This window comes from Triticum urartu, chromosome 2A, assembly GCF_056163025.1.
Source record: "Triticum urartu cultivar PI428250 chromosome 2A, HENAU_Tu73, whole genome shotgun sequence".
In the NCBI taxonomy this organism is placed as follows: domain Eukaryota; kingdom Viridiplantae; phylum Streptophyta; class Magnoliopsida; order Poales; family Poaceae; genus Triticum; species Triticum urartu.
In genome coordinates this window covers 332,549,475-332,558,252 of record NC_141874.1, presented here as the reverse complement: position 1 = coordinate 332,558,252, position 8,778 = coordinate 332,549,475, and the positions used below count along the sequence as shown (strand labels likewise).

The 8,778-nt window shown below is 42.7% G+C and overlaps 1 long non-coding RNA gene across 1 annotated transcript; it reads right to left on the bottom strand.

Annotated features, from left to right (window-relative positions):
- Positions 1-390: 390 nt before the first annotated feature.
- Positions 391-4,022, bottom strand: LOC125543811 (uncharacterized). The gene is made up of 4 exons (XR_015616381.1): positions 3,375-4,022; positions 2,332-2,557; positions 1,092-1,168; positions 391-683 (listed from the first exon to the last, which is right to left on the bottom strand). It is a non-coding gene; the product is annotated as an uncharacterized LOC125543811 (long non-coding RNA).
- Between the last annotated feature and the right edge of the window lie 4,756 nt (positions 4,023-8,778).

The window sequence follows — 8,778 nt, the reverse complement described above, 5'->3', positions numbered from 1 at the left end:
ACTGCCGGGAGAAGACTCTTTAACGGGCAGACAAACTGCCGGGACAGTGGTTCTCCCGGCAGATAGAACTGCCACGAGAACGGCTGCCGGGGATTACTTCTCCCAGCAGATAAACTTCTCTCGGCAGTTTTTCTGCCCTGACCCTTGTATTTTCCGGCAGTTAATTTTCTCCCGGCAAATTGGTCTAGGCATGTGAAACTACAATTACCGGCAGTTAAGCCGCCAGCACAAGCATGTTTACCTGGCAGATATTATGCCAACATGTTAATTTCACTAGCGAAATGTTCTAGGCATCGCTATTATGTAATATCCATCCATTATATATGTCCAGACAATCAAGACATATCACACAATTTATACACGCACTTCAATCAATGTAACATATAGGCCTCATCGAAAACCTTAAACTTCATTTGATAAACATAACGACAATATATATAGAGGTTGTGCCATGAAAGGAGTACATATATATGTTTACCCCACAACCAAACTAAAGTAGCGCCACAAAAGATGTACATATGCTTCTAGATGTGTGCCACACAGCCAAACCACCACCAAAATGAGCAGAGCAAATGTCTAGGTTCAACAAACAAGACGCAGGACATTGTAGGTCTTCCAAATCTTCATCAGCTTGAAAATCTTCCAAACCTTAGTGAACTTGTTCACCTTTGGGAAATCTGCAGCTGCCATAGATCATAAGATGTTACATACAACAGCAGCATTCAGAACTTAAGGAAGATGTTACAACAATCACATACAACAGCCGCATATTTTCTCTAGACTAATCTCTACTATAGTAGAGAACGTGTCCATTTTTTATCATCTTAACAGTAGCAAGCTTATCTTCTCATCAAAATGTAATGTGCAAAGTCTATAAACAGGAAGATGTGACAACAACCACATACAACAGCCGTATATGTTCTGAAACATAGAGCAACTAGTAACATCTCTAGAGTAATCTCTACTTTATAGAGAACATGTCCATTTTTTATCATCTTGACAGTAGCAAGCTTCTCTTACTTCTCATCCAAATATAGTGTGCAAAGTCTGTACAGATATTAACAAATATCAACAGTAATTAGTAGGTGTACCTATCTTGTACAGCAGAAGTGAGGCTATTCCTGTACCGAAGTAAAGCAAACAGAATTGATGACCATTTGATTGTCTTCTGCATTTGGAAACACAAGCACGAGGCCACAATCACACACTAAATATTACACAAGCGCATTTTGAAGCTACTGTATTGAACAAGCACATATGCAAAGTTACAGCTGCACCTTCAAGCAGGATCGGGAAATAGAGTGATATAAGTTACTGCAATAAGCAAATTGGTATAAGCAGGTTGCATGCGCTAAGTTACTGTACTAGCCAGTGAATTAAATTAGCTTGTATTTGAGCTTGCTTTTCCTTCTAAGCTCTCTACATGTACTACACAAAATAAGAGGGAAACTAGCTGGAGAAATTAAGGTCCCCTAAATGGTATCCGATTAGTGACAAGCCCACAGATTTAATCCAGTGAAACACTACAAACATTTGGTTCAATAAACAATTTTTATTGGTTCACTTTCCTACATCTCGCACAAGTTGAATTAGCCTAGAAAATAAAACCAAGGCTTTCTACAAATAAATAAGCTGAAATAATTCATGTACATGAAAGAAAGAGGATCCAATTATGAGAAATGACTCAAATTATCTTTTTTATACATGCTGTAGGAGTATCTATATATACAGAAGTTAATCATTATCCTTGCGAGATTAGAGAATCAGATTTATTCAACTGGCATCTCTACAAAATCATGGCTGATGGACACAAAAGCCCACTTCTAAAGAACTATAATGACACTTCCAAGTACAATTCTGGATGTATAGTAAATAGTAAGCAGTAAAATGCAAGGTCAAACGAAATTTACACATGAGATGCTTCCTTTTTCCCCCAAAACTGCATGCCAAGCATATCATGTTTATACTCATGAAACATAGCACGATGCAGTGTAAAAATAAAATAAACTAAATAACCATCATAAATTCACACCAAGAAGTAGAGCTAATTTTGCTGGCTGCTACACACTGGCATTAAAGACAATAAACAAGAGCTTAAAATGTCACCGCAGACCACTAGCATGTGAGCGCCTATCTAGTTCACTATAATTATAATCTGCAATTATAAGTTAGTATAGTTTATATCAAAACTTTGACATCTTTGTACTGAAGTTTGTTATTTGCAAAGCTATTCCCGAGGTTCAACAAACAAACATAATACATTATCATTCCACCACTTAAAACAGCCAAATCATGGGAACTGAAAAGAAAATTAATGGCATGGTATATCACCTTCTTCCTTTTAGTTTGTCGCTGACTAGCTGGGCCTCCAAATTCTTCATTTATATTTGAAAATGTAAGGCGGCCAAACCGTTCAAAATCCTGGCCGTTTGTTGTTCTAATTCTCGTTAGCCTCTCTTCCTCTCATTCTTGAACATTGTCTTAGTCTCTTTCTTGTTCCATTCTTCCTCTTGTTCTTCAACATTGTCTTAGTATCTTTCTTGTTCCATTCTTTTTCCTGAAAAGAAAATTAATGGCACATTATATGTCAAGTAGGTAAGCATGTAGCTGTTGGGAAGGCCTCTTTTAGCAACTCTAGCATCATGTCAGAACTTTTATGAAACCAACCTCCAAGAGATTTGATATGGAGTAACCTAACAACAAAATGTAGCTTTAAGAAGGTTGTGTGCACCCTGGATAAAGCTCCCCGCTATCATCAGCTATGAATTGTCGAAAAGCATCCGCATCACGCTTCTTTTTCTTTTAGAAGGGGATCAATGCTGCCTGGCTCTACATCCTCGTGAATTGGATCCTCCCCACCGCCACTATCACACAAATCCCCAAGTAGGTGTGCCATATCATGAATCATTTCAAACATCTCTGTCATAATTATCTAGTGACAACATGCATGTCATTCATACCTAGTACAAGCAAGGAGAAATACAATATGGACCAGGAATGCTCTAGCACAATAGAATAGTCAATTGAAACATGTCATTTCAAGAACAACAAAAACTAAAATAGTAGTAAGAATATCATTATTTATATCATAAAAAAAACACTTGTTCTGTCCACAAATCCGATTTTGCAAAACACAAACAGAGAAGCTACAACTTTGAGGCATCAACTAAACACAAAAAACAATTGTTGTAAAACCTAGAACTAATCATCTGCCAAGTACACAGATTAAACTAACCCATCTAACAATTTTGGATGTTTGGATTGAATCATCTGCCAAGTTCACACATTGGAATGAACCATCTAACAATTGTAGAAGTCAGAACTGAATCCAAGTACACAATTTGAACTGAACCTTGGCTGCAAAGAAATCTCACCAAATGCTCTTGATGGGGCAGAGGAGGCAGACAGAGGATGTTGATGTGGTAGTGAGCTGGTCACGGGAGAAGAGGGACGCTCCGCTGCTTGGGGGGTCGGAGAGGACGTCGAGGAGGCAATCCCGCTCGGTGCTCGCCTGCTCGGGTGGAGGGGGGAGGCCTGCTTGGGGAGGAGTTCTGCGGTGGAGTCGCCCGGCGACAGTGGTCGTCCGTGGAGGTGCTTCGTGCTCGGCAGCGCTGATGTGGGGTGGTTGGGGGCAAAGGCGGCAGTGGTCGGACCGTCGAGGTGGAGGGCTGCAGGCAGTGGGGGGGCTGGGGGCGGCGGCGGGGCTGTGTTGGTGCGGGCCGCCGGCTGCAGAACTCGGGATCTAGGGCGGCCGGCGGGAGTGGGGTAGCTAGGGGTGGCGACGGGGCTGCGGTGGTAGGGGGCGTCGGTGGCAGGGCTGCGGTTGTGGGGGACGCCGGCGGTAGTGCTCGGGGTCGATCTAGGGCGGCCGGCACGGTTAGTGGAGGGGGATTTGGGGGAAGTTGTTTGGGGGTGGCTGCAGTCTGGAGGAGGGCCGGCGCGTCTAGTTCTTTCCGGCCAAAAGTTTTTTCTCTTTGTCTACTACGCGCCTTTCCCTCGATTCCGCGCGCTTAGGCCCAAACAATAATTTCGGTTTCGCGCCGAAGGCGGACCCCGGCAGATAATGGGCCGTAGGAGAGTTCTCCCGGCAGATATGACGCCCTCAAGTGTACCGGCAGTTTCAATGCCCTCGCTGCTGCTGTTCTCCCGGCAGTTTCTTTGCCTGGAACTACGTGTACCGGCAGTTATAAATGTCCCGGCAGTATTTTTGCCCTTGTTTTGATACTTCTCCCGGCAGTTAATTGCCCCCAATCAAGTGTTGTGGTGTAGTGACTTGTAACTCCGTTCTTGTTCCCCTTGCGCATGCCATCATCTCCATGCTTGAACTTGCTCCAAGGTTCATCTTTCTTGTCCAAGCTAGGCCCTTCATTTGTAAGCAAAACAAATGTATCCAACTTAGGCAGCATCATATTCACATGAACATTAGAATCGTTACCAAGAAACGAAAGTACCTGATAATTCAATTGGCGTGTGCAAGCTCTAGTAATTGGTCCAGTATGTACAACAGCAGGGGTTGTGGGTGTAACAATGGTATTGATGTCCTCATCAACATAAGGTGAACTGTTTTTCGTATGAGCATATTGTATTGGATGAAATAACTGTTTGACTCAGAGTGTATCCAGCCTACTAAATTCGAAGATCACGGCATTTCTAAATCATAATCATATATAAAGGTGGAATAAATCTTTGTTGTGGTTTTGAAGACATAAATAACAAAATGTATAATTATCTGTGGATATTCGTAATCGAATACAAATTGGATTTGAATTTAGTTTGCCAGGTCCCAGGGCAAACGTGAATGCTAATTCTCCCAAGTTTTGAACGAAGCGGCTAAACACCCACTATAATTTGTGGGTTGCCCGAAGCAAGTGTTTGCGAGATGGAAATTATTGTCTACCCCTGACACTTGACATCCTTATCGACTGGATTTACACTGTTGTTGATAGGGGTAGACTAGTAACTTCAATCAGACGTGACACGACGGCCTCTGCGCCCATTCAGACACGGTGGGCGCCAAACGTGGGCAGCAAAACACATTTGATTCAAGCTCGTCTGAAAGACATGTGTCTCTTCCTCCATTTCCCCATTCATACAGGGTGGGCGGCAAAACAAACTCTCCTCGTCCGAAATCGATGTAGGCTAATATTTTAAATAGGGGCAGATGTGTAAGTTCCATCAGACGTGACACAACCGCCCTACCTGTCAGCCCCATTCATACACCGTGGGCGCCAACCGTGGGCGGAAAAACACCCTCTCCTCGCCCGAAATAGTTACCGGCAAATATTTGGGAGATGCAAGATTACCGTCCTATCCCCAACTGACGCGATGTCCAAAATTTTAAACAGGGGATAAGTTCGTAACTTTCCCCCATTTCACAGAAGCGCGTCCCAAAGTTTGAGATCCCCCCTCCCCTCCATTTCCCCATTCATACACCATCGGCGGCACGACAACCTCCGCACTGCGGCCAGCCTCCTCCGTCCTCCACCCCATCCTCCACCTTGCTGGAGCCGCTACCCCTACCCCGTCGTCCACTGCAAGAGATGGACGTCTCTCATCCACGACACTGGACCAGGATCCTTTCATCGCCTCCTCTCGCTTCATCGGCGCCGTCGTCCACCTTGTCATTGCCGCTCCTACGACCGCCTCATCCACGGCAATAGGATATATCCCCCGACCCGGCCGTCTGCCGTCTAAAGTCTTCTTCCCCGCCGCCGACAGCCATCGCACCTGCAGCACCCTCAACGTATCAGCATAGGCCTACACGGCGTCGCAAGAGAGGTGGTACTCTTCCATATGTGCTTAAGTTATTGATCTCACTCGGAAAATAGATCGTAATTTGTTTACTATACTTTTCTTGTCCGTACCAAACCGTAGTGGCTAGTTGAAAGCAAACATTGGTTGCGAAGTAGCTTTGTCCGGTTTGCACCTTCAGATCCGCCATGGCACGGGCACTATACTCGTAAAGCTTATGGTTTCCCCCCTTTATATTCACTACCATCATCATAGGTGCTTCGTCTCGTGCTAGCACTGCTCCTCAAGACCTCAACCCAAAGCTTACGTGTTGAAATACGAATCTGATATGATGCTCATATCACTAAAACAGAGAACGTTTAATTGGTCACCTAATGTTCCTATATTCGTCTTGAAAATCATGTGCGCCACCCACTAGTCCAGCTAGTTCCACTTTCTTGATTTTTCTCTTGATGCTTAGGGTTTTCCCCTTTTATCTACTCTACTATGATCTGTGTAGGTGCTTTCTATCGTACTAGCATTACTCCACCCTTCAAGCTAAACAACACAACACTCATAATTCGAAAGCTTAGTTGTTCAAATATGATGGTGATATGATACTGATATTAGTTAACCGACACATTTAATTGGTTAGCTAAAGGCCCCACTTGAGTTTCCAAATGCATGTCGCGACATATAGAGAGACAGCATAATTGCATTTCTTTGTCACTTGTTGACCGTACTTTCTTGTCCATACCAAATCTTAGTTGTTATTTCAAAGCAAACATCGGTTGCTAACTACCCTTTGCGTGGTTTGCAGCTTCAGATCTGCCATCCCACTGCCACGATCAACATTGTACTCATCATGCTTATGTTTTCCCCATTTTATGATGACCACAATCAGCCTACGTGGTTCGTGTCGTAATAGCACTGCTCCACCCATCGAGCTAAACAAGCTTAGTTGTACAAATTCATATCTGATATTATTGCTGATATTAGTAAAACTGAGAGATGTTTAATTGGTTAGCTAAATGTTCCTACTTTAGTTTCGAAATGCATGTGAGCCACATATGGAGAGACCAGAAAGAATAGTATTTCTTTGTGCGCTCTGGTTCATCATGGGTGGCCAACCGACATTGTATTGAAAGACTTGTAATATCTTCAATCTGCTTGCTCTTCTGCTCTTCTTTAAGATGATACTCTTCTCTTGCGGTCGACTGGTCAGGTCGAGTTGTTCTCCCTTAGTATATTTTGAATCTGTCAGGTCAGGTCAACTTGTTCTTCTTTACTATATGTTGAAGCTATCATCTGCAAAGTGTCATCACTTCTAGAGCTCTCATATTTTGAGTAGTAGGCCACATTATATTAATGCACATAACAAATTACAGCATGCATGGCATCTTTTAAAAGAATTGCAGAGATAGCACAAAGGGGTTTACAGGGAGGCAGTATTGGATTAGAATCACTTCTGCATTATAAAGAAAATCTCACTTGTTTTATGTTTTCATGCATGTCAGATATTGAACATTATCAAAATGAATATGAGAATGGGCGCATGAGAGGAATATTGCGGAACGATCCACTGGCTAACAAACTTGGCATGGTGGAGGATGGCCTATCTTATTCACCCATCAAGGTGCTTACTCTAACTTTGCAAAGTTGTATTGGTCGCACATATTTTGCATCTGACCTCTTGCGTTACTTCTACTTTGTTACACCATCTGCTTAGTTTAAGCATCATATATGAGTATATGCCATACCTATCCATTTTCTGTACCTATTCCATGTGTCATCACACTATATTTTTCCAGTCAAATGTTGTTCTTTCGTAATAGATGTCCAAAACGAAGAGGGTGAGTGCAGATCCTCAAGGAGTACAAACTAGGTATTTGAAAAAGGTAGTGATACCTGTTAAATCCGATAGATTAGCAGCCACAGAAAACACGGGCCCAACTGTACCACACTTTACCCCTACTCTAGTGGCCAAACCCCTATTAGAACTGCTGGGAGCCCAGCGTCAGGTATTGTCTATGATATCAATTCAAAATTTGAACTCCTAAATTTCTGCTTGTGCCTTACCTTCTCTCTTGTATGAAAACTAATTTCAGATGAATCTCCTTGCTCAGAGGATCGTACGATCTCAAAACAATAATGGGCTCTGCATTGCTCTTGTCAGTACCTCTCTCCCTTTTGCCTTGTAACGTTGTACTTAATTAATTGCTATTTGATTATGTATCATCAGTCTGCACCTAAGCTTCATTATCCTTTGTTTCTTCCAATATTATTTGATCTATATTTACTCTTTGCAAAATGTAGAATAATGGCAACGCTTATAAAGAATTTTCTTTGGGGAATTTATTGAATTATCCTTCCATCAACATGGAGAAGGGCTTTGTCCAGCCCGTGTTAACATGTAATGTAAGTTCATCCATCTCAAGCCTTCAAACTTTGTTCTAGTATAGATTTGGATAGGCATCATTTCCTCCACTGATGTTTGCTTTGCTGTTTACATCTGATTGGATGTTTGCAACAACTACCGGTTTCAAATTGTAGTTGTAAAAACATGTTCCTTATGTAGAACAGATCCATTTATTTGCTTATATAATTGTGAAACCTATTACGTGTCTCCTTGTTTCTCTTTCAGACTCGTATCTCTTACGCCAAGCAGAACTTTAGGGAAGATAGTGAGCCAAACCATCTTGAGGACAGCGAGATGACCCCAAGGTCCTGTCTTGATGAAGACAGTGAGTTGAAGCTACTCACCAGCAGGTGTGAGACAACCTCTGTGCAGTCGCTGCCTCAATCAGTTCGACTTCTTTAGTCTCAACTTAAAGCGGAAAGGCTTGCTTCAGCTCAGCTCCGACTTGTCAAAGATGCAATGAAGATGTCAGAGGACTGCCGTGCGCACCATCATGCCTTAAATCTAGTGTTGATGCATCTATCGTTGACACAACTGAGGTCTACTCAGCTTCTTCAGCTGTTTGGGGGGCCAGGCCTAGTGCCTTCTGAAGTGCTCTCAGTTTTGTATATTCTTTTGTCAGCGCGTTT